The following is a 27219-nucleotide window of genomic DNA, read 5'->3' as shown; positions in this document are numbered from 1 at the left end:
ATAAAAATAGTATAAAAAAAAAATTTCCCACACCTAAATTATTCCTAAAAATGTATGTACTATTTATATTTTATATTGTTAAGTCTTGAAAAAGTATGTAGTGGACAGTTAAATTTGAAAGGTTTAATGCTACTGGCAGACTATGTGCTGAACAGAGGGGTCTCTGCTGTACAGCCTGTCTCACTCTTACATTATTAAACATCTCAATGGTTCAACTAACATGTCTTTCACACTATCAGTAGATTTAAATGTATTAAATCAATTTAAAATAGTACTACAAGAAGAAATTCTGCCTCACTGAGGCATGTTAAACTTAAAACAAATCCTTCTTTGTACTTCTGTTACAAATTTAGGTTCAATATATGCCATTGCGTCAAGTATGTGGTGAGGGACAAAACAAATGTACAGTACATGCACAGTGAAACTGCATCTAGAATACAATGCTGCCACAATACTAGATATACTCCTACCATATTGACTCACCCCTCAGACAACCCCAAAAACTGTGATATCCATGTGTCTCAACATTTTGTTTTGTTTCATTATTTCAAACTTGTGCTGCAGTCCCTTCTGTTCACAAGTTTGTCCTATGTCATTCCCTTCTCTCTCTTGCTTTCTTATATGTGTGTCTTAGCTGTTAGTCATTTCAATTTTACTGTTTCACAAGTTGGTATTGTGGAGACTATTTATTATATCTTCATCCTATAGAAGAAACAAAACCTCTTTGTGATGCATCACTACTGTTGTTTTTAGCATACACCTCAGATTGCACACTACTGCATCAAACAGAACACTAAATACAACATTAAATCACTAGCAGCAAAAAATTACAGTTGTAGTAACTTGGCTAATTTTACTACACAACCACATGGCGACCCATCACAAAAATGTCCGCATCCCAATCCAATTTGGGTTGTGACTCATAGTTTAGGAAACACATAGGTTAATGGGCCTGTGCAAGTAAGTGTGAGATTGTGCCACCTGATGAATTATCCAGTGATGGTTGCATCAATTGCTATTAAGATAGGTATTAAACCCTGAGTACCTTCAATTGGATAAATCAGTTTTAGAAATTGGATAGATTTATGTTAATAGAGACATGTTAAATTATTAGAAATTGAGTGGTTCATGCTTTTAAGAGATGAGTATCAACGATGTAGAAGAAGACAAACACACAGTCCAAAGACATGCAGGTTAGGTGCATTGGCGGTTCTAAATTGTCCCTAAACATCTGTGCTTGTTGTGTGTGTGTGTGCCCTGTGGTGGGCTGGCACCCTGCCTGGGGTTTGTTTCTTGCCTTGCACCCTGTGTTGGCTGGGATTGGCTCCAGCAGACCCCCGTGACCCTGTAGTTAGGATATAGCAGGTTGGATAATGGATGGATGGATGGATTTAGCCAAAATAGTCTTTTTTTCCTGTGTACACAAAATGAATTATTCTAGGGGAATGGTTCATATATACAGTCATATGAAAAAGTTTGGGAACCCCTCTTAATTCTGAGCTTTCAAAGTAGCAACTTCCTTTTAATATATGGCATGCCTTATGGAAACAGTAGTATTTCAGCAGTGACATTAAGTTTATTGGATCAACAGAAAATATGCAATATGCATCATAACAAAATTAGACAGGTGCATAAATGTGGGCACCCCAACAGAAATATTACATCAATACTTAGTTGAGCCTCCTTTTCCAAATATAACAGCCTCTAGACGCCTCCTACTGCCTTTGATGAGTGCCTGGATTCAGGATGGAGGTATCTTTGACCATTCTTCCATACAAAATCTCTCCAGTTCAGTTACATTTGATGGCTGCCGAGCATGGACAACCTGCTTCAAATCATCCCAAGTCAGGGGACTGTGACGGCCATTTCAGAACATTGTACTTCTGCCTCTGCATGAATGCCTTTATAGATTTCAAACTGTGTTTTTGGTCATTGTTTTGTTGGAATATCCAACTCCTGCTTAAGTTTAACTTTGTGACTGATGCTTGAACATTATCCTGAAGAATTTGTTGATATTGAGTTGAATTTATCTGACCCTTGACTTTAGCAAGGGCCCCAGTCCCTGAATTAGCCACACAGCCCCACAACATGGTGGAACCTCCACGAAATTTGACCGTAGGTAGCAGGTGTTTTTCTTAGAATGTGGTGTTCTTCTTCCGCCATGCAAAGTGCTTTGTGTTATGACCAAACAACTCAATTTTTGTCTCATCAGTCCAAAGTACTTTGTTCCAAAATGATTCTGTCTTGTCTAAATGAGCATTTGCATACAATAAGCGACTCTGTTTGTGGCATGAGTGCAGAAATGACTTCTTTCTCATCACCCTGCCATACAGATGTTCCTTGTGCAAATTGCGCTGAATTGTAGAACGATATACAGATACACCATCTGCAGCAAGATGTTCTTGCAGGTCTTTGGAGATGATCTGTGGGTTGTCTGTAACCATTCTCACAATCCTGCACATATTCCGTTCCTGTACTGTATTTTTCTTGGTCTGCCAGACCTGGGTTTAACAGTAACTGTACATGGCCTGTGACCTTCCATTTCCTGATTACATTCCTGGCAGTTGAAACTGACAGTTTAAACCTCTGAGATAGGTTTTTGTAGTCTTCCCCTAAACCATGAGACTGAACAATCATTGTTTTCAGATATTTTGAGAGTTGCTTTGAGGATCCCATGCTGTCACTCTTCAGAGGAGAGTCAAAGGGAAGCACAACTTTCAATTGACCATCTTGAATACCTTTTCTCATGATTGGACACTCCTGTCTATGAAGTTCAAGGCTTAACGAGCTAATCCAACCAATTTGGTGTTGCAAGTAATCAGTATTGAGCACTTACATGCATTCAAATCAGCAAAATTACAAGGGGACCCAAATTTTTGCACAGCCAGTTTTTCACATTTGATTTAATTTCATACAACTGAATACTGCTTTACTAAAAATGTTTGTTCGGAAAACACCCCAATACTCAGATGTTCCTAGGAAATGAAAGACATAGCACTGTTATCTTTTTTGTTAAAAGTAAATTATTATGCAGGCTGAGAGGGGTTCCCAAACTTTTTCATATGACTGTATTTTCATCCATTCAGTCATCCTTCAATCCCTCTTTAGAACTGATTTCTGTAGGCATGCAGAATCTAAATTACCACAAGAAACGATATGGGCCACTAGTCTGCTGCAGGATGCGCCCATGCACACATCTTACTTACACACCCTTGGACAGCTTTCAGTAGCCAAATACTGTCCTCAGACCCTGTAATAGAAGTAATCTGATACTCAATCATTAATATTTTATGCAAAAGTACGTTTGACTATTTTGAGCAAGATGGGCAGGCTGATGACTGAAGTTTCAATTGATATGTGCTTTTTTCATATCACATAATTCACTGTAAACATGACACTCTGACCTTGGAACTTTGTGGTTTAAACCTATTGGCAGTTTTATCTGCCACATGCACTAGACCTAAGAGCAGATCTTTACCACTTCACCTTCATGTTTTCCCCTCAAAATGATGTAAACCCTAAGTTCATGTGCAATTAAGGTGTTTTCACGTGCTATTCTTTAAATGACAGATATTGTAATAAGACCAAAAAAGACAGTGAAAGTGTTGGGGCACCCGTGGGCAAGCCCCTTTAATTAAAATAACTTTTGATCAAATTAAAGTGTGTAAAAACATAAAATTGAGTCTTCTTAGACTGGAGTCCTATTCAAACTGTCCAAGATGGCAGTTCTTCCTTTCATATAGCTGCTAGGCAGGAAGAGGCGGGTCCTGGTGTGGACACTGGAAGTGACATCATTGGAAGAGAGCTGATCTGCTAGGGAAGGAAAGAGAGAGTGTATCACACAGTTCTAACCCCTGGATTGGTGGAGAATTACCACCACCAGAGCCCTTAAAGTGTCTCCAATGAATGCTTGTGAGACAACATACAATATAAAGAACGAAGAACCAATTTGATTGTTACAGGTGAATGCATGCACAAATGAGTTCAAAATTTTGTCTAAATAAATGCATATGTAAATGAAGGTGATTGTAGAGTACAGATGAGGTCATACAATCTTATTAATTTACTTGCAATCAAGTTCAAAGGCAGTGATGGATATTAAAGCGGACAAACATTTAGACCAGAAACACCAACATGGAAATATCATTAGACTAGAGAATGAATTTGTAGCTCCAAGGAATGATGAGCTGGATGTATAGTTTGTCCATTTATTTATTCATTCAGTGATACTTTCTCTTTAGCATTAAAACAATGCTTTCTTCAAGAAGTATATCATGTTAGTGTTCCAACGTTTACTCATTAATAATACTTCATCATTATCTGCTGTAATTGTCACCCCCTTTATAAAAAAATCTGGCCATGGCAATTATAGATTGAATCTTTAAACTTTCCGCTTGTCAATGAAGTGACACTAAAAGCTGACTTCTCTGTGATGCCTCCACTGATTCCTGGCTTGCCAGAATACAAAAGCACTTCCTGTTATTATACAATGTTATCAAATAAAGGATTTCTAAATCACAGTTCACCACTTATATTCAAGAGGGTTTTTAAACTAAAGGTGAATAATTCTTCCCTTTTGAATTGCTTCAAAATGCATTACTCACAAAATATGTCTTTTCAGCCCAACGAATGTACTGGTTCTGTGGTTTTAAGCTTAAAAGCTGCCAATCGCTCAATACTATCTGTTAATACTGATTACTGCCTCTATTTCCACCAAAGAAACATCCCTAACACAAAATCTTGGCCACATGAAATCACATTTATTGTTGCACTGATTTTCTGTTGGCGAGTGCTTTACTGTTAAGTCATACATTCAAATCGGTCATGGAAAATCCCCCATTTCTCAATTTAAAGTTGAAAAGAGCCATCCTAACTCTTTTATTGCAATTCGTCCAGCTTAATATATCAGAGGTCCTACATATTTACATTATGTTTTTATATAGCCTTTATTTGCCATTCATCACTTATAAAGAGTTATTTTCTTTTCAATGACCTTCACTTTCTGATGCATTATAATACCACATACTGCGTACTACATCATTCATATTGTGTATTATCATGAGTCAACATAGCAAGGAAAGACCTGTTTTACATTTCTACTTCTGCTGTTATTTAGTGATGTTAGCTGTAATGATAAAAATATACAGTGATACCTTGGAATCTGAACTTAATCAGTTTCACAACCCAGTTCGAGTTCCAAATCGTTCGGGTTCCAAGACAATTTTTCCCCTTTAAAATAATAGAAACTGGATTAATCGAAATTCCAAAATGATTTTACTAGTAAATGCAATGGATTTTAAGGTAATATATTAACAAATAATAATAATAATATTTGAATAAAAAAGTGTGCAGCACAGTGGTGCAGTGGTAGTGCTGCTGCCTCGCAGTTAGGAGACCCGGGTTCGCTTCCCGGGTCCTCCCTGCATGGAGTTTGCATGAGTTTCCTCCCACAGTCCAAAGACATCCAGGTTAGGTGGATTGGCAATTCTAAATTGGCCCTAGTGTGTGCTTGGTGTTTGTGTGTGTCCTGCGGTGGGTTGGCACCCTGCCCAGGATTGGTTCCTGCCTTGTGCCCTGTGTTGGCTGGGATTGGCTCCAGCAGACCCCTGTGACCCTGTGTTTGGATTGAGCGAGTTGGAAAATTAAAAATATAAAAACCTGTATTTACCTTAAAAAGGAAAGAGGATGGCACATGTGGAAGCTGAAGGATTCAAAATCGAACAAAGTCGATTTAGGCATCCCAAACATAATAGCGTGATCAGCCACACGTGTACTGCTTTCATGCTTAGCGATAAGATCTTTCTTAACTTCAATTGTACCTCTAACCACTTTCCTCTTACTCTTATTTTCCTCACTACACTTTTTAGGACCTATGGTGAATACACTAAGATGTTATTATATAAAAAAAATAACACAAAACAGGCACAAAAGCATAAAATTTGCAGCAAAAATAACAGCAAAAATCACACTGAATGACAAAGTGTATGGGTGGTCCAAGCTCTGGGGAAACATATGCACAAACACACCCGAACAACGTGCTGGGTATTCTAATTCCAAAGCAGCGTTTGGATTCTGGGGCACAATTTGCTCGAATTTTTCATTCGGATTCCAAGTTGTTCGAGTTCTAGGGTGTTCGGATTCTGGGGGCAATACTGTAATGCAAATATGATAACATTTTTTTATAGTGCATTACCAAACACCGCTTTTAAATAAATGCCAGATACAAAGTCTTAACAGTAAATATATGAAAAACATAACTGTTATTTTAAATAGAAATTTTATTGCATTCACAATTAGTTGACTCTAGTAAACATACCATGAAAAATACACTACATGTGTGGAAGACACAAACTAATAGGTGATTAACCCATTTTATTAATAGAAAAACAAAAAAGAGAAACCATACACCCATATAAATATGAACATGACTGTACCTAAGCTTAAGTCCTGTCTTTTTTTTTCTTGTTAGACATTCATGCAGCACAATATCTAAAAAAAATTTGTCTTTTCTCCTGTTTATCTTTTATGTTAGTCAAAAAGTATTAATTTGGTATACATTGGTGTGATGTTGGTGGCATAATCATGTAAAACAACCACAATTTGTTGTCTGTAAATTTTAAAATCTGGAATATCTAGGGTCTAGTGTTTCATACACTGTGCCCAAATTAAGTGTGCATTAAATTAACTGCACCTGGAAAGGTTAATTTAATGTTTTAAACTGTTATTAATGGCTTAGCAAGGGACTTGCTAAGTTGCTTATTTAAAGTTATTTTAGCTGGCTATGCAAATTATGTGCATTGCTCATTACAGCAGTATTTAAAAGAAAAGTTTGGAGTCACTCATAGCTCCAACTTAACATTTCAAATGCTCACATTTTTGTTTATCCTGAATTATTATTGTGAATCTTACTGCTTCTTCATTTTACCTTTTTGCATGTTTAAAAGACTACTGTTACATTATATCCCAGAAGATCTTACTTTGTACTTTGTGCTCATTCCTGATTAAGTCTTTGCTGTTAATAAGGTGTTTTTCTGTTGTAGTATCCATCATAATCAGAAGCTCAGTAGTCTTGCTCTCTTTATTGTGTACAGTTAAGCCCTCTTGGTCTGAGGGACAGCAGATGGTATTCATTAAATGTTCCCTATCTGTCACATTATTGTAATCTACTCTCCAGAATTTCAAACCTGTAACTTTAAACTAAAAGATAGAAACAACTTTCTTTAACTACAGGAATAGTCGGTATATTGTATGTTAATCAGAAATCCAAGTGAACATATCACTGTATATGATTTTTTTTAGTAAAACCTTTTTTTCAAAATTCAAGCAGATGGGTAGGGACCCTGGGAAGAAACATAAATTCTCAAACCTGAACAATAATTTTCCTAAATAAAAAAAGAGGCAAATATAACTGATTATAACTCTAGATTGATATATAGCCATAATGGACCTATTCAGGAAAGAGGAGCCAAAGACAAAGAGAAGGAGCTCAGTGAGTCTGAAAGAGTCTTTTGCTGGGACAGTTACCTGGTAGTACACAACAGGAAAAAACAAGAAACAGTTAAGCAGTACACAACATAAAATAATTAATAAAAGGCTATACAAACTAATAAACAACAATTAAAATCCAAAATAAAGGTATTAAAAGAACAAAAACCAGGGACATAGACTAAGTCAAATCCTAACATTTGCAGCAAGTCTCGTGAAAACTAAATGGTCTCAGGGCAATCTTTGGACTTCTGTGATTTCAGAAGTTTGCCTGCATCCAGATGTCTCACGTGCCTATCTGAAAACCCCAGTAGTCAAACACAGAAGCATAAAGCTCCTATGCCATTCACTTGCCAATTGAGTGTAATGTCAGGAAGTGGATTGGGACCTCATATATCTGGCTAGGAATTGTCAGGAAGTGGATTGGGACCAGGCTGGCACAGTGGCGCAGTGGGTAGTGCTGCTGCCTCGCAGTTAGGGGACCCAGGTTCGCTTCCTTGGTCCTCCCTAAGTGGAGTTTGCACGTTCTCCCCATGTCTGTGTGGGCTTCCTCCGGGTACTCCGGTTTCCTCCCACAGTCCAAAGACATGCAGGTTAGGTGCATTGGCGATTCTAAATTGTGCTTGGTGTGTGTGTGTGCTGGCTGGGGTTTGTTTCCTGCCTTGTGCCCTGTGTTGGCTGGGATTGGCTCCAGCAGACCCCTGTGACCCTGTAATTAGTATGATGATGGATGGATTGGGACCTCATATATCTGGGTAGAAACAAAGCAGATAAAGATAGAATGGCATAGGAGCTTTATGCTTCTGTGTTTGACTACTGGAGTTTTCAGATAGGCAAGTGAGAAAACCACCTCATTTATGAGAAAGAAATCTCATTTACTTGTATCGCTTAAGGGTTTTGGAACATTTAAATTTCATTTGCATTTACTTTGTATGCATATTTTCATTTTCTTACCGTAATTATGGTGACATTATGGTGCTGGCCTTTTATATTTTGTTTTTCATCATAATTATTTCTAAATATTGTGTTGCTGACAATGGCTACTCAATGCTGCTGCATGACAGCCAGAAGTGTGATATGTGACATCATCATGTACATACAATTAAAGATGGTCGTTTGCTATCCCTGGCATCAAAGTTTTTGGATAATATTATTAATATTATTCTTCTTCTATGTTAAATTATTTCACATTGTACTTATGGAGTTAGGATATCACATGTTTCTTTGACTTTGACCTTTGTTTTTTGTATTGGGTGTTTGTATTTAGGTTAGTTTCTTTTTCAGTTTAAACCCATGCTTGTTTTCTTTCTAATGTCCTAGTCCTTGTCATTTTATTTTCCTTAGTGCTTACCAATTCTTTTTGCCTTAGTGCTACCAAATTATTTTTCCTTTCATCAATGAAAAGGTGTGACATGCTAAAGCAATATTTGTTTGCCACTAAGTAGACTGTAATATCTTCATAGCATGATTATCCAGAAATATTTACCATACACAGTACACACTCACTCATAGAATACATCATTACAAGAGACTTTACACAGATAATTAAGATACATTTTAATATAAGCAGTAAATAATACAGTTTCAAAACACGTGGTAAAAAAGGTAAAGTTAGCATAAATAAGGAACACAGTGTATAGTACAGTCAAGCAAAGAAGATGGTGGTAGAGTCAGGATTAACACATTTAAGCAGATTATGAACAGTTACAGTTAAGTTGATTGAAATGCACAAGAGATGAAGTAAATCTTCAAAATTCCATCTGATTGAGTATCATGAAAAGATCAAACATATGAAACAAAGCTGAATGAATGCTTATTACAAACTGCAAAATGGAACCTTGGACCAGAGGAGGTCAATTGTCTGGCAGGTTGGAAACCTTTCCTAAGTCAAAAGGAGAGTTCTGAACATCATCTTATACCGTACTGTTAATCAATGTTGTTGAAGCAAATATACTGTTGGTGTTTGGTTCATGGCAGACGTTTGGAAGTTACATGGATTTTCTTTTCTCTATTTAACAGGTTTTGAAAAGAGGACTTTCTGTTATATATATTGTGAACTTTGGCCCGGACACACACAGACGGACAACATAGTTTCACCCAACACACCGTTTATTTACAATATTTACAAAGTCTACCGTGCTCACAAACCCCAGTGCCTCTTGCACCGACCCCCAATGTCCAGGCCACACAGTCCTGTGCCTCTCTTTCTCCTGGCCGCCTCCAGTCCTCACTCCAGCTCTGTCGTCTTCCACCCAACTTCCGCCAATGACTGGAGGGAGGTGGCCCCTTTTATAGGAACCCGGATGGGCTCCAGCTGCTTCCCGGCAATCTCCCGCGGACACACCCCCGTGTGGTGGAAGTGCCGGCTGCGCACCGGGAAGACGTCCGGGTGTCCCCTGCTCCCGGGATAATCAGGCACTGGGGCGCCGTCTGGCGTTGGCCACAGGTCCCTACAGGGCTGGGCTTCCAAGCCCTGTACCCGAGGCCCCCAACATAACCAGGACGGACGCCCCCTCGCGGTCTGGAGGAGGCACAAGACCACAATATATATATATATGTATCTTTGATTTATCCCCAAAATATGCCTGGTGCAAGGATGTGATGATGCAAGTGTAATAGGGGAGGAATCATCTAAAATTTAGTGGTGCTATGAAATGACAAGCCAAAACAGATTAAACGAGAATGCACTTCAAAACCATGCTTATACCAGATGTTAATGCAAAGCATTCCTTATGTGCATGACACTCATAATGTATTTTCCAATTTATGATGTCTTATAGAAGTGATTCAGCACTTACGTTGACTTTTACGCAAATTTAAGGGTTAGAAATGGTATACTGAAGACTCAAAACCTTTAACTGTGAGTAAAATTAAAATATTGCCACAAAAAAATCTACAATAAGGTAAATGGACAAAAAAGTTAGTTAGACTTCATTAGCACTGATTTGTTTTATGAACATAGGACATCTGCACAGTTTTATGAAGAAGTGAAGAAAGCGTACAATTAATGATAATTACAGACATGCCAAGACTAAGTGTGACAAAGGATACTATTTTTCAACATCAATATGCAATTTCAAGGCAAATAAATTATCTAAAGAGCTTAACAATGGAACGATTGGAAGAAGCATGTAGCCTTAGAACAGATGACTGAGCAAGTTAAAAAGTCTGATTAGCAAACTGCTAATGTTTCATTTCTTGATAAAGTTGAACATTTTAAAAGGATTAAGCAGAACTAGTCAGCATTACCTTTGGGTGGCGTCATGCTACCATCTGGCACTCTCAGTTAACAATTTGATTAAATGGAAAAAGGGCTATGCATTTCCAAATGTCACACAGCCTTTTGTTTTGAAAACCTTGAATCAAATATACTGAAAAATTTTAACACAAATGTAAAACAAAAAATGTAAAAAGCATATTGTGTTCGACAAAGCATTTCATTTTATTAATGTTCATGAATAAAATAAGAATGTAAAATATCAATGAGCAGCTAAGACTGTAAATCCAATAATAATTATGCGTCTCTGCAACACCAGTACAAATAGCAGAAGTTGATTTTTAAGAAAACGTGGTGTGAAATCATTTAAGGCTCTGTTTGCCTGTCTGTTCTCCCTACATACAAAATTAAAGAAAGATGTGTTTGGTTTGCATTGATAGAATGAAGAAATACAGGTAAAAGCTTGAGTAAAGGAAGATACATTGACAGTTGTTAAAATCAATCAGAAGTTCAATGTTTAGTATTACACTAAAGATGTAATCCCAGAAAAGAATGTCTTATTACATAAAACCACTACTGTCGCTAGGTTTCTGTCTTATTCAGTTTTAAAGACAATGCACATCTAAATTTGCATAATTAATGATAAATAGAGTTGGTTATTTAATAATTTCTACAAAAACAAATTCTGAACAACAGAACAACAGTATGTGTTCAATTGCAAGTTCAAATGTATTTGCCATGTGCTAGCAAGTTCAAATGTATTTGCCATGTGCTAAGTATAAATAAATTCATATTGGGTTATCATTTTAGAGTGAACATAAATATTAGTCATGCCCTCCCTTCTGCAAAACAAAAATGGTGCTTCTGAAATAAAATGTCCAAATATGTTTTTTTTTCTTTTGGAATTTCACACACCTAGAACTTCTACACAAAGCAGTTAATTCCTTATTAAAGCATTAAGCCCTCCTTTTCTTCCTAATTGCTGCTTACTGTGATGATAAAAGTCTTGCCATCTCACATCAGCTTCTCTGTTTTGCTGCATCTGATTTAGATCTCTGTATAAAAGTTTACAACCCAAATCATTCTAAGAATGCATGGTTCTGCACTTTCAAAAACACACTGAAAAAGAAGTCAAGTAATTTTTATGACAGTTCCCTAGTGAAGCCTTACAGCTCTTGGGCTAAATAATTAATGATATATGTTTCATTAACTGTCTTCTGTTAAAAGTGCATTTTATGTTTTATTAAAATGAATGCATCTCTTTTCTAGGCAGCTAATAACCTGCATTTAATCTGTCCTCATGTGTCATACACTGCAGAGAAACAAAGACAACATTTAGTAAAAGGTTATCAATTGTTTATCCATAGCTGAGGTCTATCAAATATGACATTTTTCACATTTTTGAATCTGTCCATTCATTTAGTTAGTCTGCTGATTCCATTAGAAGCTGGAAAGGGGCCAGATCCTGCCACAGCAGAATCCAGCACAGGGCACAATGACACACACACATATATCTTTAATTGCCAGAAAACCTTCCATTAACATTTTTGTGGTAAGGAAGGTAATTGGAATAACAGAAGATTGCTCACAAAAATACAAGAAGCCTCTTGGCTGTGCTAGCTAACCAATGGGTCCCTCCCTATTTTTTTTTCATAATGCACAGTTTCAATGTAACATTTAATTTACTTACCTTTTTTTGTTTGTTTTGCAATAAACTTCCTGGCCTCATTCAGCTGTCAGCAAATGCTTTTATTAATTCAGTGTTTACTAATCTTAGTCCATGCCTACAACCAAATTATACAACGTCACTGATTTATTTAATCTTTACTATTTCAGGTAAAGTCACACCCAGAACAAATTTCTTTTTTAAAAGCTGTAATTCATTACATAACTATTGACGCATCAACTCAAGTAACAAGTCTCACACAAAAATGACTTCCCAGTTTACAACAGGGTTTAAAACAGAATAATGCATTTGAATTATTTAAAGAAAGAAACAAAAGAGGAATTGTATTTGTTTAAATTATTTTGTAAAATACAAAAGGAACATAACAATAATGTGAATGTTAGATAAACAAATATAAAAATGTCAATTAATAGTTATAAAAATCAACTATTTCCTTACTCTGAAACAATTTAAATTCAGTGCATTTCTATAAAACACACTTCTGCTTACAAGTCTACCACAATTACAGTGTGGTAAAATTAAAACTACATGCAAAAAATGCAAACCAAAGTTTGAACACCATGTAAAATGTATACAGGCATAATAAATACTATTTAAAAATGTAATTTTATAGTATATAAATTCAAAGCTCATGTACTGGTTTAAAGTTTATTTTTATCTTTGCATATTCTTTGGGATGTAGCAGTGTTTTTTCTTTGCTTTGAGTGCAATTTCATACATTCAACAACAATACATTCAATCTACTGAGTTTACATACATACACATATATATTTTTAATGAGGGAATTTTGGAAACTCTCATAAATTAAAATCTGTGTTATTATAAAGACACTGTTGCTTTTCATACCTTTTCACAATGTACAGGCAAATATCAAGAACACATATTCAATATCTTAAAATTCTATAAATGAAAGGTTTGCAAATTTGTCCTCTAAATTCTGTTAATTTGGCACCTGTGTAACTTGCAGTTTTATAATGAAACTGTTGTTTTCCTGAAGTAAATTTAGACAGATTTTGATGGAGATATCATTAGGGAGTCTTTACATTAAGGGCCAGACTGTATTGTCTGTACGTTCTGTTTGTTAGTATAAAATGGCCATGTTGGCCATTCAAAAAGGAACACAACTGTAAAGTATTTTCAGACACTTTTTAAGTACAGTATGCACAAGACTAATCTGTAATTATTAACAGAACTCATCAGTACTCTGAGTTCATAATGATTGTCATAATAATAGAAATATGGTATTATTCAAAAAAGCAAATAACAGTAAATAAAAAGAAACACAAACAATGCAGATGGAATCTGAAAACAAATTCTTGAGTTCAGGGCCCTAAAATGCATAGGGTGTGTAGAAATTAATCGAAACCTCTACAGTTACTTTATTAATCTCTGACATGGTGAACTTAAGCAGAGTGCTCCACATTTGGCCCTGTAATGGTTAAGTGACAACACTTCACCCAAAGATACCAATGATATTAGCAGCTCTGTTTACAGGTGAGTTCAACTGGTTAAGTGAAGTATTAGTGAGTTCAAAGAGAGAGGCTTTAATCTCAGGTCCCAGACAAACACAAACGATGAATCCAGAGTCTTTGTTAGAATGCATATACTGTATACCTCATTTACTTTACTCTGTATGTAACAGATTGACTTGTGAATTTGACTCCCAGTTCCTCATATTAATCTCAAGTTGGGCTAATGAATTTTGAAGTATTACTTTTACGCATAGGAAGAACATGTTGACGAGAAGGCCATTGAATCAAAGCAAACATTATTTATGTCAAAAAAGCCCAGCAGTTTACCATGAAATATTCTCAAGTTCGTTTCATAGTGAGTAATCTGCATTTTTTTTTACTTTGTATTAACAACAATACATATCTCAATAAGCAGATTTAACAATTTGGGAGAGAAATTCTTTCTAACAGGTTTCGGCTATTATATTTTGTAACTGCATTGGTAGAAGTAGCTCTGCTTTACCGACTTGAAAGCAGGTAACATAATGATGAAATTTTCAGTGCTGCCACATTACAATTTTAGAGCTCAAATATTGGCCAAGGCACTGTCTCTGTGGAGCTTTTTCATGTTCTCCCTAAGTACTGCAGCTTCCTTCAGCTGTACACTGGCAGCTCAAAACTGAGAGTGAGAGTGGCCTGCCTGGACACCCTATTCAGGTAGGATCCACAACACTGTATTGGAATAAGAGGGCTTGGAAAAATAAAATAATAATCCTGAGAGATGAGGGTTAAATTGTAAAACAAATGTAATCAATTTCTGGTTAAACCTTGATATTTGACAACCTAGGAAGAAAGCAAATTAGTTCTTCAAAAGTGTGCTTTCTTAATGTTTTTTCCTAGCTGCGGCTGTACATATGTGGTCAAAGATAATGTGTTATTAGTCTCCAAAACTATTACATACAGCCAAACCTTGGTACATTTGGCAAGAATGAACTCAAGAGTCAGAATGTCCCATGAATGTCTAGAGTTAAATGTTAGGGACATGCTGGTTACTGTAGTGCCTGCCCTAGTCTGTCGGTACACCCACCACAAAATAAAGGAGAGAACAAAAGCCTTAGCCCACCTTTGTTTGCCACATTTCTATTTTAATTTTTCATGAATCTGTCACAAACCTTTGCTGAAAATTACTTTCAAAACTATTCATTAATTTGCTCCAGACTTCTCCTGTCAACTGCTTGGACACATGGATGTTTCAAAGCTGCAGAGTTTATTTTAGAATTTTTATATTAATTAATGGAATGCAAATGTTAGACATTAATAATGTATAACTGCCTAGTGGGCCTGCAGTTAGTCAGACCCCATTTAGAGTATTTGCACAAAGTAAAAATTTAATGTATTCCCTTTAGTTTGCATAGTTTTTATTTGCTTTCTACATTGATTCACATGACAACACCTTGATCGTGGTGATGACTCAACTGTCTTGAACTGTCTTGTTCTCAAGTGATTCTGATATAACCATTTATTGGAGTGAGCACAGCCTCCCCATTGCATGCACCACTGCATACCAGTTAGTTGTTATTTCTTTTTTCAAGCCATTTGCCATTAAAATGCTTTATTTTTCTCATAAATGAACTGACAGCTCGGTCCAACCTTGGCTCCAGAGCTGAAAAACATGATTATTGAAAGCAAATTTTAGTAATATCATGTAATATTTACCAAGTAAAAGAAAATACACATTTTTTCAATGTATCATTTTAAATAATTTAGAATGCTTTTGGTGCAAATAACCTCTAGTCCAAACTGCACTTACTCTTCATAATACATAAATAGAAAGAACTAAAAGTGTTGAGTCTCCCACATGGTTGCAACAATTCAGGCGCGAGTATTAAACATGAATGTTAAAGGTAAGGCTTGTGTATTTTATATGTATACACTAATACTGAACCCCTGACTTCACTCAGTTGTGACATTCATTAGAAAATATGATCTTTCAAACGTCCAGAATACCTTTGTTTGCAAAATTTTTCAAGTAGACTTTTTTTTTAATCTTGGATGAGCGAGAATAGCTCCAGGCACAGTTATTCCCTAAGGTCACCCTTTCAATATGCCTTCTTGTGATCTCAAGTTTAAGGGCTTTGGTGGTAGTGGTGGGTGGCCCCTCTCAGGATTACATTATCAATACAGGTGATGTTATCAATTGACTATGGCCCTGGGGGTCTCTTCATTGCATCCCTTACTCCATATGTCCTAGGCAACCACCTATGCTACTTTTACCCTATAGGGGCCTCATCAGTTTTCCTCTAAATACAACTGCACACGGTTATTCAAAAGTATTTGTTAAATTCTAAATGTGTCAAGGTATGTTAACCTACAAAGAAAAACACATTTACAATTAAGGCCAACACAACTAGAAAGGAGGTGTGCTAGAATAAAGGCAAAAGAACAAAAATGAATACTTTTTAAAATAGCATTACAAACTTACAGACTCTCATAGTGGCACAGTGTAGTGCATCAAATAAAAAAGAATGCAGAAAGAGCACAGTTTGCAGAGTAAATATGATAAATGATTTATACACATATGTCACTGGGGGAAATGACTGCCACACTTAGCTGTACACAGCTGTCTATAACATCTTGTCTAAAATTTCCAGATGAAGGTGCAAGTTTGCTCTTGGGTTTGTTTCTCCTTTCTTGCCTTGCAAGTGCATGAAATACTTGTCACATACACTTCTCGGTACATTACCTCTGGGTGTAATACAGGACGGCAGAGTGGAAATATGACTGATGTACTGTGGAACTCCTATAGACCGTCTCTTAGGGTTTAAATATAGTAGTTGGAAAGCCATGGATGCATTTTTCTTTATTCTATGTACATGGTTGTTAAAATAAAATCGACACAGTATAGAGTAATTGATTTTTAATGGCAGAACTAATAATAGTAATGAACTGTTTTTTTTTGTCATCCACATTTCTCCTAGATTTCTTTGGAGCCTAACCTGGCAAAAATCAGTTCTCAGTATTCTATCACAAGAAGCACATAAACACAGCAACTTGTGACAACTCCACAGAAAAAAGAACACCAGCACAGTATCAATCTCAACAATCTAAATGTAAACTCTTCTTGACTATTCATGATACTGAAGTCTATATACTTATTTATTTCATGTAGGAAAAATTAAATCGCTAAAATTAAACAATTTCTGGAGCTAGTTTAAGCTTGATATGTTGTCACCCAGTGATGAAAACGTAATACTGCTAAGCAATAAACAGATCCCAAATTGCTCCTCGTCACCACATTCAGTTTTTCATGAAATATACCACTTTAATAAATAAAAGTTAGTTTTTCAGTAACACTATGTAATGCAAGGTGTCATTGACAGTGGGTTTGCAACAGTGACTTTGATATTTAAAACATTTGTCATTTTATGAGAAGTGATTTTAACAGAAGTGTCTATATTTGCCAAGGCCTGCCTAAATTGAGCTTGATAACTTCCACACAAAATTAGTTTCAAAGTTCTTTATAATGTAGTGAGTTCAATAAAGGTCAATGTCTATTGGCTCATTTAAAACAAATTGAAGCATTTCACATACCCATTGTTCTTCAGCTAGGAAAGATGTTGGGTTAATTTTGTTCCTGTTCAAAAAATGTAATTAGTTGCACAACATGCACATTCAAATTAGAATGTTTAAAGGACTTGCAGTACAAGAAGCCCTTTGTACAGTTACTTCTTTACAATACCACTGCAGATTAGCACAATTAAGGAAAGAGTTTATTTAATTTTCTGCTTAGTTCTCATTAAACAGCTATTATGTTATTGAATTTCTTTAAATCTAATTTTAAATATTACAGATGTATTCCCTGTGAATAAGGCAGTTGCACTTTACACAATTAAATGCATTCTGTGAGTGTAGTACATGAAGAAAGTCAATTAGTATTCAGAAAGTAATCAGAAAACTCGGTAGCTATTTATGTAAATATAACAGGACATCCATCCATTCATCCATTTTCCAACCCGTTGAATCTGAACACAGGGTCACGGGGGTCTGCTGGAGCCAATCTCAGCCAATACAGGGCGCAAGGCAGGAACCAATCCCGGGCAGGGTGCCAACCCACCGCAGGACACAAACACCCACACACACACCAAGCACACATTAGGGACAATTTAGAATCACCAATCCACCTAACTTGCATGTCTTTGGACTGTGGGGGGAAACCAGAGTACCCGGAGGAAACTCACGCAGACACGGGGTGAACATGCAAACTCCACTTAGGGAGTACCCAGGAAGCGAACCCGCGTCTCCTAACTGTGAGGCAGCAGCGCTACCACTGCGCCACTGTGCTGCCCATAACAGGACATCAGCAGCCCTATTTTTTATAACTCACTGCTTGGGCTACAGTCTTTCAAGTTTGTGAGTGGGCTAGATGTTTGTGACTTCATTTGCTCCTTAAATCCCAAAGACACATTTTTGGAAAAATTGGTAACTCATGTGGCGGACGGTCAGGACCCATGTCCAGCCAGGACGCCTGGAATGACCAGGAGAGGAATTATACCTCCCCTGGACCATGAGGGGGCAGCCGCCCTGGTCTGTATGGGGGCCACGGGAACCGAGCATGGAAGCTCAACCCTACTGGGGCCCGTGGCCACCACAGGGGGGCGCCCAGAGTATTATGGAGCACTGGATGTCAACACTTCCGCCACACCCGGAAGTTCTGACGAAAGAAATTCCAAGGAAACACCCAGTGTACTTCCAGGTGCTCATGCGGCACTTCCGCCACGCCAGGAAGTGCCACTGGAAGGTTGTCAGAGAGCACCTGGAGCACTTCTGAGTGATTATAAAAGAGGCCGCTTCCCTCATGTAGACGAGCCGGAGGCTGAAGGCAACGCTTGGGAGGAGAGGTGGAAAGGCGGCAGAAGAACTCCGGAAGGGAAAGAAACGAACTAGAAAAGGGTGTTTGGTGCATGGGCACTGTGTTGTATGCTGGACTTTCTAATTAGGCGTGTGTGTTTTGGAACATTCCAAACAGGCGGACACAGGCTGATAAAACAGACATGAAATACAAATAAAAAATTAAAATGGGATTTAAAAAATTCAAAATAAGGTAATAAATCCAAAATATCCCAAATGAAGTTAAATATCTGGAGATTACTAGCTGCTAGTGAGTCTTCAGTAACACCACAGTGTTCTAATCAGTCACAAAAGACCAAGATAGGACAGGGTGATAAATGGAAGTAGTAACTAAAGCGAAAGTCTTTAAACAGAAAATCAATTAGTGCCTAGCATTTAAACCCAATATGAAAACTAAGTCGGAAAAGCCAGAAAAATCATTGGTAAGAAAAATTTAAAATCACAAAAACCCAGTTTTTGAAATTCTTTCAGGTATTCACAAATTTGGAAAAAGGAAGTCACCACAAATGTGAATCCCCATGACCCTGGAAGTCACTCTGATTATGATGTCTGACCTTGTCGCTAACAACAGCAACATAAAATACTCAATCATGGCACAAATTAAAGTATCTAAGATTTTTAATCATAGTCTGTATAAAAAAGCCGTCTTTAGAAGAATCCAAGAAATTAAAAACTCGGAGAGTTTCCAAGCATTTAATTTTGTTCCTGTTTAATTTTCCACGGGCACTTTTGAAAGTATAATGAACATAATTATTACAATAGTATAACTAGGATTTCACTTGTTGGATATTCCACTAAAGAAATATTTTCAGATTCTGAAGAGAAGGTAACTGATACTGCCATTAAGTTTAAAAGCTGTCAAATCTCTATTCTTCCACAACACCCAGTTACACAAAAGAGTGTATAGGGCAGCAATCTCAAATTGAATTTTTGTAGCAACTCAGTGGCTGTAGTCATAGAGAACAATTATTAAATTGAAAAAGAATTGGGATCTTAACCAAGTGAGGTTAAAGTGAATATGACTGGGTTTGCTTGTAATGTTTTCCGTGTAACTTTACTTTTTTCGGGATAGTTTATATTCATTCAGAAGTATTTTAGGACAGAGGATCCATTTTTATATTTTATTTTTTTTGCTTTAATTTCACTGAAGTTAAATAATTTTGTTTTTTACCATTTTGAGGAATTTTGTTTGTGGTTGCTAGCACGTTGACAATGAGGACAACCAGATGTGTGCAGTGTATGACATCAGTGCTGTGACAGCAAATAGGTCAACGTTGTGCACTTTCTGGTTGGCCAAGATTGAGGATATGCAGTATCTTTCTCTCTAGTGTTCTTTCTTTGTGACTTTTTTAACTAATTGAAGTTTTGTTTTGGTTTATGGCTCTAATATGGTTGAGCATTTCCTAACCACGGTCCATCTGTGGCAAAAAAGTGAAGAAAAAGACATGGATTAAAAATGCCTGTATACTTTGACTACAAACATAATGTAATGAAGTTCACAGAGTATTACAACTCTTAATATGTTTAACATCTCTAATTGCAATGAATGTGCTAGGATAAGCCTTGTAAATGCACATGAGAAGTTTTACTAAAAAAAATCATTTGTTTCTATTAAAAAGCTGTTGAACAAAAACCTGCAGTAACCTCAGTTTTCATGGATAAAGTTTGAGGTGTCTTCCCTATTCAAACCCTGTATGTTGATTCCTGTAATTACAGACTTTGTTGTATTCGACTGTCACAACAATACTTACAATTATTTCTTTTTCATTTTTTTCTTTCTTTACTTTTAAAACCAAATTCACTTTTTGATCTGAAAACCTTTAAAAATGAGACACTCATTAATTAGATCATTTCTTGAATGCACCAATACAGTATACATATATATTATTTATAACAAATGTTTGTTTAATTTGTTTTAATCCATTCTCTTATAAACAGACACAAATACAGGGCTCTTTAATGTGTTATGATTGCACATCACAAAAGAAATAAAAAGAATGCTAAATTCTTCTACTGTGAAATGCAATGTGATGTCTGTAATTTAAAATTTTCCATAAACAGAATTATAATCTAATTTCCCATGTAACCCACATCTTTTTCTTGTCTTAGTTGAATTCCCATGTCTAGCGTTTTTCTTCAAATTGAATAATATAATTGTTAATTCTTTATACTCTTGCAGTTCTATTTGCTCTTCTAAAGGATACTCTGTCACTGGGTAATCATTCCCAACTCATTCAGTGCTCATTGGTTATATTAGTGTCTGCAGCTTCAAAGCCGGCAGCAAAGCATACTCTACATTATGTTAACCTCTAAAGAACACACCCTTTGTTCTCATTGACTGTGTTCTCAAATCCACATAAAGTGAAAGTGCAGAACAAAATAAACTCTTTGAATGTTTCTCTAGCAAATGATGACTTTCTGCCTTACTTTTTCACAGATATTTAAAAACAGAATGTTATCAACATTTACATTTATTTATTGGGATGATGCCTCTATCCAAAGTAACTTACAACATCCATCTATTATCCAACCTGCTATATCCTAACTACAGGGTCACAGGGGGTCTGCCGGAGCAAATCCCAGCCAACACAGAGCACAAGGCAGGAAACAAACCCTGGGCAAGGCGCCTTCCCACCGCAGGGCACACACACACAAAGCACAATTTAGAATCGCCAATGCACCTAACCTGCATGTCTTGGACTGTGGGAGGAAACCAGAGTGCCCGGAGGAAACCCATGCAGACACAGGGAGAACATGCAAACTCCATGCAGGGAGGACCAACTTACAACATTTGATATACAATTTGGTAACATTTCTTTTCGTTTTACAATTGGAGAACGGGTAGGAGAAGTGACCTGCTCATGGTCACACAGTGTCAGTGGCAGGACTTGAACCCACAACCTCAAGGTTTGAAGTCCAAAGCCTTAACCACTGTGCCACATGTTGTCAATAAACTAACTGCTTATATGTTAAGTATGCAACTTAAAATAAATACAAAATCAAATGCATTTCACTATAGAGATAAAACTTAGACTGAATAAAAGTACACCAAATACAAGCAATGCAGAAAAATAGCTCTAAGAAGCATGGCCTACACAAATTTTTTAAGAGAAGCACAAATTGCTGTTAATGGGGTTAAGATAAGCAATAAGAAATACTAGAAAACAAAAGAGAACTTTAAACTTGTACTTGTATATAAAGTCCATGTTAACTTAAATAGCTTGGTTAACAAGGAGTTTCAAGTCCATAAAAAGCAAAGAGATTTGATTATACATCTGTTAGGATCTGGTGCCAAGTAAGGTTCAGATCTCTTATAGTTGTGTTTAATTTTATTCTGTTCGTTGTGCATTTATTTTGGGATTGTGCATTGGGGTGACTCCTGCCTTATTCATCACCATGGGATGTCACAACTGCAATCATCCGAACAACCTGGTACTCTAACTGTCTTAAGTTTATTTAATAAAAAAAGCTTTGTTGTGGAAAATAAAATGCATTAAGAATCTTAACACTTTTCTTCTTAGTAACTAACCCTTCCTATTGTGCCGTTCCAGTTCAATTTGCCCTTTGGCTTTGTTGTTTAGGTGATGTTTTGTCCGGATTGTTCTAAGCTTGCACATATATAAACATTTAATAGAATAGTCATTCTGGCCACAGTGTTTATAGAAATAATTTGTTGCAAACATTGTTTCTTCTTCATTTTCCCATTTACTACAAAATGAAATAAGCAAACAATAATTTTCTAACAATTATGAGATGCTCACTAAATAGTATAGACACCTTGCTAACGTCATACATACAGTTGCAAATATAACCGTCAATTTGTTTTGTTACTTGCTTCCTGAATTATCAAAGCATTACCTTCAGAAATCAAAGGCTAAAAAAGAAATTCTTCCACTTCAATTATTACTCATTCCTTTGTACAATATATTGATTTATCAATAATAAGCTAAGAAAGGGTGTACTGTATAAAACAATTTGAGCTGAAGCCAATGGCAATAAACTATTTTGGAAAACAATTATGAGTTCATGGATAATCCTCCAACATACAAAGTACAATACACAATCCAAAGCACTTTTGGTTTTACTAATTTGAAGTAAAGCCTATGAGAAAGCATATGAGAAACAACTTGGCTTGGTATTTTTCACATACTCCTTTGGTAATCCTGTTTTATGACATATAGACTCTGAGTTTGAAGACGGGTTATGTTATGCTGCTAATGTGGTATAATTGATATACTGTATACAGTATGTATTATGTGTAATTGTATACAGCATACCTTTAGCAAAAATGACTGAAATACCTGACACATTTGCTCTGCTGTATAATTCAACAAAAATGTAAAATTCTCTGAAATCAAATGATGTTATATCACATGTGAAGCAGAAAAAGTACACCTTGGTTGTTTGAGATGTCATCTTTTGCAACAAAGGCAGCCCAATTTGCAGAGACATTCTGCAAAATTGTAAAACCATAACAGTCTGCTACCTAACAGAAGTGACTGTTTTCCACATAACTCCAAAAGTAGACTGGCAAGGGAAGGTGAAGACCATCTTCTCATGTAATTTATGGTGGCTCAAATGGCACAAGTGCATATGCCTTTTAAAAGAATTGCTAAGAACTTGGAAGCAAATTTAAAACAAATGCTAAATCAGCATTTTTTTCTGAGATTCTTCCAGCCCTGAAGAAAAATGAATCATCATCAGAACTTCATATTCAATCATAAAGTATGGCTGAAGATGTGATGTGAACAGATTTACTTTTCTCAGAAAGCTTTTTTACCCCTAACCCTAAACCTTTCACTAATGTCCCCTTTAAAAAAAAGACAGACGGCATTACCTGCAGGTAAAAGTGTCAAATATTCTTTTGGTGAAGATCTTTAAAAAAGTTTATTTTTAGTTTCATACATTACTAACCAACCAATTTGATTAAAATTTAGCTCAAGTACAAAAAGCAAAATTCTTCTTTTAATATATTTAATCTTTTCGAGAGCATCAGAAAAAATACAGCAGTTAGAGACAATACATAATTAGTTTTACCAAATCTGGGATAAGTGAAAGTCATGGTGAGGAACATAATATAAATGTCCAATAGGAAAAACTGCATACAAGTAAGACAGGATGGACCCATATAATTATAGGTAAATAAGATTAACTTAGGGTACCTCCTTTTTAAAATTTCAGAAACTATAATCTGAGGAAGATCTTGCCAGGCATTTAGAGAAGTAGATAAAATCAAAGCATATCACAAAATGTGTTTCAAAAGATTTTTGATACGTTTCTGTACCAAGCATTAATCTTCTAACTATAAGCCACTGACATCAGAAGAAACATAAAAATGGACTTCAAGTTTGTTAATCATCCACATACTTAGAGTATAGATAACCAGAGAATGTTCCTTAGAGCATAAGGCCATCAATGGAGTCACTGAGAGATCTGTGCTCAGACCATTACTCTTTCTAATTTATATTAATGACATGGACTCTGCATTAGTTAAATGCAGTATAATGTAGAAAAATGTAAAGTGCTACACACAGACAAAAACAGCATTTATTACAAATAAAATACTGGTCAAATTTGGGCAACCTCTTTCTAAATCATCAAATAAAATATTAAAGATGATGAAATTTGCACACAATGATCAAGGATTAGCTGCAGCATAGTGTTTAGCTAGCAGGGGAAAATCAGAGAAGGAACTCTCTTGAAGGTAGTGAAAAAAATAAATGTTGCATAATGATAAGGCCAGAGGAGAACATTCAGGAGGAGCCATGAGTTGTGTATAAAAAACAATTTACAGATGTTTGTCAGAAATGCTGAGCAAATTAACATTTACCTTGCAATTTTCACTCATGAACTGAAATTATGGAAGAAGATGATCCGCTGTGGCAACCCCTAAAAGAAGCAGCCGAAAGAAGATGGACAAGAACTGAATGTATGAAATATGAAAGTTAACATTACACTGCAGATAAAAGCTTTGTCACCATGTGCCTGCAACAACATCTATAGTGTTTCAGTTGCAAATTTAAAAAGATGATAAAATTTCAAGTTGGTCTGTTTCTCAAAAGCAGACAGTTTTTGTCATGCTAATGTGCTACACACACCTTTAATTCAACTTCACTAAACAAGTTCTGAGCATGTTTGCAACAATATCAGCAATATATGGTGGCCAGTTTTAGAACTTCTGCGTTAAAGTTGAAATGGACTTCTTGCTTTGTTATGATGGTGTAATTCTCTCAAATACTAATTTGTTTAATAGTTTTGAAACATATTTAAGACAGGTAATTTTTCAGTTTTCAAAATCCATTTATATAGACTACCATGGACATTATACTTCACAAAGGCTATTTGAGGCCTTAGAAAACTAGTGTACATCGTCCCAAAAATCCAGCTTTCTACTACAATTAACAAAAATTAAATATTTGCTTTTTATTCCTCATAACACTGTGTGCTGGAAAGTTTTTCATCTTTTGACATTCATGATTTGGGGAATGTGTAATTACAGGACAGTTCCTGAATTTGGATCATTTGTTTTTCACTTTCTACATTACTGTATGTCCTGTTGAATGGCTATTTGAAAATATATTTTTACTGCTTCGTTACTATAGTTGCTATTATTACCATTACTTATACAAATTCAGCTTTAGCAAATAGTAGACAATTTCTAATTTTCTATTCATTTTTGATTAAATTCCAAAGCATTTTTTCTTTAAAATCCTCAAACATTTGTTCTTCTTTTTTGAAAGGGTTTAGCTAAAGTTATCCAACCTAGCTGACAAATGAAGGAAATTAATATAGACTAAGCAGGTTAAAAAAATGGATGAATGGGTTGATAAATTAAACAAATGGGATGTTTGCTGTAAGTACCACTGTTACTAATTGAGTTTATGACCTTGACTGCCGAAATAGCAGTTTGAATTGAATAAACAGATGGTTGAAGGTGTTTTAACTTTATGGCATTGTTTTAATTCTCTACATTCGGAAAAAATATTAAAGCAAACAATGCATAAAAAAGTGGATTTCTGAATAATTACTAATCTCTGCAAATTCTCTTTTATGTGATTTTCCCTAAAATAGTTGATAGATCACTAAAGTCACACATTTAATTATAAATTGCAAAGTCTATTAACATGTTAAACATATTTCACCTGTGCACATCAATGCCAGGCAGCTTCGCTTTTAGCAGTTATAAGTAGAGGCAGACTTGGCACGAGACAATTTATACCAATTTATACCAATGTATATGCAATTTACAAGCTTGACTTTATAAGCATTTAACTATGTATCAATAGAAGATAAATTAAACTATGTATTAGCAAACATAAATAGTAACTTCTGAGTTTTAAATAGTTTTCTTTGTTTAGTTTTAGTTATCATTTTGTCCAGTCAGTATGTGAGCTCTGTTTCTCCAGTACAGTGTTGAGGAGGCCGACCCTATTAGAGCCAAATAAGAAGCCCACTCTGAATCTTTTTATTATTGGAGCAGCTAATTTTTAAATGTGCCATTTTAAAATATTTCCAAGTGCATTGTTTTAGTTTTTAAAATTAAATACATGTACCATAAATTGTTTTCTAGCACTATAATAAAACGTTATGTACTACCCTTTGTACTAACAAGGTATTTTCACCATAACATATATGCAATTTTCACCTTAGCTTTAAGAAATGGAACGTCTTTTAACTCTAATGAAATTAAATTTTTAGGTGTACAAATTCAAAACAGAATTAGGGAAAATAAGAATTTATTCTCTCTATTATAATCCTGAAAATGCTAGTAGTATCTTAAATGTATATATAAAACATTAAAGTACAGCACTTATGCATTCCTTTTCTTGTTGGATAAAACATTCCTTAGATGTCGGTAGCAACACTTTGAAGTCTTATTTCTGAAGAGAATGACTTCTTATGGAAAATTCTTCATGTTTTATACATTCTGTGTGTGGGATTAACAAAGGTGAGCATTCTGCTTAGGGTTTACCAAACATGGTCTTTGATATGGAATGACAGGATTTCTCTCAGGTAAACCAGGAAGGCAGCAAGATCCCAGTAAATAAGTTGTATATTTAAAGGCAGAAATTCTTTTTACATTCTTCCAGTTCTTTGAAAATGTAATGCTCTTAACACATTAAAAATGGCTTTCTATATGGACATAGTTAATTAGCAAATACCTGGGGGAACTTAACATTCATCAGTATTATAAACATTATTTATTTATCAATTAATCAGTCTTTATTTGATTCCCTGCTTTTCATGGTGAATAATGTTGCAGTGCAGTTTGCATCAGCAGAGAATACCAATTGTTAAAGAAATATGACTACAGAGAGACAATGAAGGACAGCTTTGGGGTGATAAGGGAATATCAAACTCTAAGCACTGTCGGACTTTTCAAACAATTTAGCCCCTCACATTCTGCCATAAAAGTTGCTATTTAGCAAATCAAAATGTAAAATGTTTCAGAGTGATTGAGGACAAGATGG

At 35.7% G+C, this 27219-nt stretch overlaps 1 protein-coding gene and 1 long non-coding RNA gene across 2 annotated transcripts in view; one reads left to right on the top strand and one right to left on the bottom strand.

Moving 5' to 3' along the window:
- Positions 1 to 27219, top strand: part of tfec (transcription factor EC) — a 233226-nt gene that overhangs the window by 116659 nt on the left and 89348 nt on the right. The window lies entirely within an intron of this gene.
- The window catches only part of LOC120533888, a 247275-nt gene that overhangs the window by 134946 nt on the left and 85110 nt on the right, over positions 1 to 27219 (bottom strand). The gene's annotated exons all lie outside the window — the stretch shown is intronic.

Source organism: Polypterus senegalus, chromosome 8 (assembly GCF_016835505.1).
Source record: "Polypterus senegalus isolate Bchr_013 chromosome 8, ASM1683550v1, whole genome shotgun sequence".
NCBI lineage: Eukaryota > Metazoa > Chordata > Cladistia > Polypteriformes > Polypteridae > Polypterus > Polypterus senegalus.
This window is presented reverse-complemented; position numbering and strand designations above follow the sequence as displayed.